This window comes from Eulemur rufifrons, chromosome 4 (genome assembly GCF_041146395.1).
Source record: "Eulemur rufifrons isolate Redbay chromosome 4, OSU_ERuf_1, whole genome shotgun sequence".
In the NCBI taxonomy this organism is placed as follows: Eukaryota; Metazoa; Chordata; class Mammalia; order Primates; family Lemuridae; genus Eulemur; species Eulemur rufifrons.
The window spans coordinates 72,889,887-72,893,279 of record NC_090986.1 but is presented as its reverse complement, the minus strand read 5'-3'; the positions used below and the strand labels follow the sequence as shown (position 1 = coordinate 72,893,279).

The 3,393-nt window shown below is 39.6% G+C and overlaps 1 non-coding gene across 1 annotated transcript; it reads right to left on the bottom strand.

Annotated features, from left to right (window-relative positions):
* Positions 1 to 248: 248 nt before the first annotated feature.
* Positions 249 to 317, bottom strand: LOC138383102 (small nucleolar RNA SNORD50). The gene has a single exon (XR_011233547.1). It is a non-coding gene; the product is annotated as a small nucleolar RNA SNORD50 (small nucleolar RNA).
* Between the last annotated feature and the right edge of the window lie 3,076 nt (positions 318 to 3,393).

Genomic DNA, 3,393 nt, shown 5'->3' with positions numbered 1-3,393 from the left:
CTTGCAACCCCTTCTCCTGGGAGAGACAAGAGGAGCCACAGGAAACAAGTTTGAGTTCAAAAATACAGGGAAAACAAACAACATAACCAGCAAGTCTAAGTTGAGTTTGGGCACTTTACCTACCTCAGTGGCATTGAGCAAGCACTGTCACCTCTTGTAGTCTGTATCTACAGTTGTAATTTGGGGATAAAACGTGTCCCGATTATATTTCAAAGAAAAAAAGAGTTTCCAAAGAGTGTGACCTTGAGGTCCTAGGCAGGTGGCAAATTTAGTTTTTTCAACAGGAATTCAGGTTTGGGATAGGATCATCCCAGATAAAATTTAGTTTTTAACACTTCAAATCTGAGACCTTACTCTCAGGCTGTTCAGAATGAACCTGGGGAGAGTTTGTCTCTTGCTGAGTTTAAGTCGAAATGTGTGTAATGTGTGTAGAAACTCATTTGCAACTCACACATATTTAAAAAGCATGGAACTAAACCACATGGCAGAATGATTATGGAAAAAATTCTTAAAAACTATCCTCAAGTTAACTGGTTTCTTTTTTGTTATTCAATATTTTCAGATTAGCAAGGACTTGATTACTGCTATTACTTGACATCTCCAAATCAAAGGCTGCCAAAGGCCACAGGCTTAATTCATATGGTATCTTAATGTGTAGTGATCAAGTTTGAATTGCCCAGTAAGGACCTATGACTTGGGACTACAGCCTTCATTATTGTGACAATACAATACACTGATAAAATATCAGTGTAGTGTCCTGTGCTGACTCCTCAACCCTTTCGTTTTTGGGCTTTTCAATCTTCTGAAAGAGCACCCGGCTCAGAGGCTACACAGGTTGTTGGCCCAATTCCTCACACAGCCGGGTGGTACTCAGTGCTATGCTGTGGTCACTAACTCCCATGGGGCCATGGACCACTACTGGTCCATTAGAAACCGGGCCACAACTGCTCCCCATGGCTCACATCACCACCTGGGCTTCCCCGCACCTCCCTTACCCCCAACACCCCCCCAACCCCATCCGTGGAAAAATCATCTTCTGTGAAACTGGTCCCTGGTGACAGAAAGGTTGGGGACCACTGCTATTGCAAAAACTACCTTTCAAGATTGCTTTGGGATATTTCTTTCTCCTGCCTTCTGTTCCATTCACTCATGGACAGCTTCTCTCTCAACTTTCTTCCAAAGCTTTAGAGAATGAAAAAGTAAGGAAGAAAAGCAAAAGTGATTAGCATAGGCTAGGAAAGCAACACGAGAAATAACATACCGGGATTGTATTTCCTGAAACAAAAATTGTAATTTGAAATCTGACAATAGGTTAGAAAATTTAAAGTCAAGACTAGCTTGGAAGACCAGAAAACAGGGTCTTCTTATGAGCTACAATTACAGTAAGATTCAAAATAGTTTTCAAAGGTAACAAAAACTAGTATGGTTTAAAAAAAGTTGTATACTTCTTTGTCAGAGAGGATTAATGCAATAGGTAAGGAGGTTGAACTTGCTGACCTTTAGTTTTGCTCTAAAAAATTCATTCATTCATTCATATGCTCATTCAGTGAACAGTTACTGAGTACTTACCACATGCTGAAAACTGATGGAATGGAGGTTAAAAATTAAGGTAAATTTTAGAAAATAAATGATTATATCTTTTGTACCCTGAACCTATAAACTGGGATATATGTTTATTACCTGCCATTGTAACCAGCTCTATGAACAAATTTCAGTGATCCCCATATGTATTTTATAATCCCTTCCCTTAACTAACTACTTGAACTTTTTGAGTTATTTCCCAGAAATGGTGGAACTTTTACAAGACAAAAGAGTTAAGATTCCGGAGGCCCCTCAGCAAGACTCTTGATGCCAAGTCACCATCCCTCACAACTCGCACCAATGTACGTGGGCCCTCCTTAGAAATCCCGTGATCTCTGTTGATCAAGGAGACAGATTTGAGACTATTTCTCCTGTTCTCCTGACAAATGTCTTTCACACTAAAATCTTTCTGCCTTGGCAATCCTCATCTCAATAATTGGGTCGTTGTGGAGCAAGCAACTAGATCTAGGCTGAAACCCCCTTGCAGTTTCGATAGCAACATGGCTAGGACCAGCCATTTATTATAGTCTGCTTCTAGGGAATATTATATCTGTAACAGAGTAGTCACCCCTCCTCCCATAGATATGGAAGTGTAAAATTGAGAGTGGAGAATATATAGCAGAGGGAATGGCCTGAAAGAACAGCAAAAGTATTTTCTTTCTCTTTAAAACATCTTCCACTCCTTTTTGAGAGCTAATACCTGCATCTCTGCTGCAGGACAGTGGTTAGGAGGAGCAGGGAGAAGGCTTTATGTTCTTATCCCAGGTGGGCCCAGGGGGGCTTCGTCTTTGGCAGAGATAGGAAGATTAGAATAGTTAGCCACAATAGCCTAGAACTAAGGGCATGCCCTTTAAAAGCTCTGTATTTCTGCTATGGTTCAGGAAATTTGGATTTTGAGAAAAGGTATACCATTTTTTTTCTCCTTTGCTGGCAAAATAATAAACTTCTCTTTCCTTCTCCTTAAACCACTTATTCTCCTTTTTCTTATGCAGCCTTGAGGACAAGTGCCAACTTTCGGTAACATGTCCAGTGTGGTCTATAAATTTTAAATCAGATATTTTGGAAATGATGACAAATTTTCTATAACAAAACAAGAATGATAATTGCAGGAATGTGAGATCTATGAGACTGTAATAGTCCCCCCTTATCAGTAGGGGGATATGATCCAAGACCCCCAGGGGATGCCCAAAACCTAGGATAGTTCTAAATCCTATATATACTATTTTTTTTTACCTATACATACAAACCCATGATAAAGTTTAACTTAGCAAATTAGGCAAAAAAAATAGGTCAACAACAATAACTAATAATTAAATAGAGCAATTATAACAATATACTGTAATAAAACTTATGTGAATGTTATCACTCTGTCTCTGTCAAAATATCTTAATATTTTCAGATGGCAGTTGACAGCAGGTAACTGAAACCAAGGAAAGCAAAACTGTGAATAAGGGAGGACTACTGTACCTTGAAGACAGTGGAAATGCTTCACCAAGGCATTAATTATAGAAATAATGTTGAAAGAAGCTACCACTTACTGAGCACCTGCCAGGTGTCTATCACAGACCACACATTTCAAGGATATGATGTCCAACCCCTCTTCCAAAGCCTCCAGAGAGCGTAGTTAAAAGCCAATATTAGCCAGGCCACATTTCTTAAAACTCCCTAGAGGCATACTGTCATGAGAAAAGAGCCCTTCTACCGTTTTTTCAAGCTAGATACCTAAGCTTAGTAGATCCAACTGAAAACGAATAGAATGGTATGTAAAGTCCTATGCCTGCTTTAGCGTTGCGTGTGTGTGTGTGTGTGTGT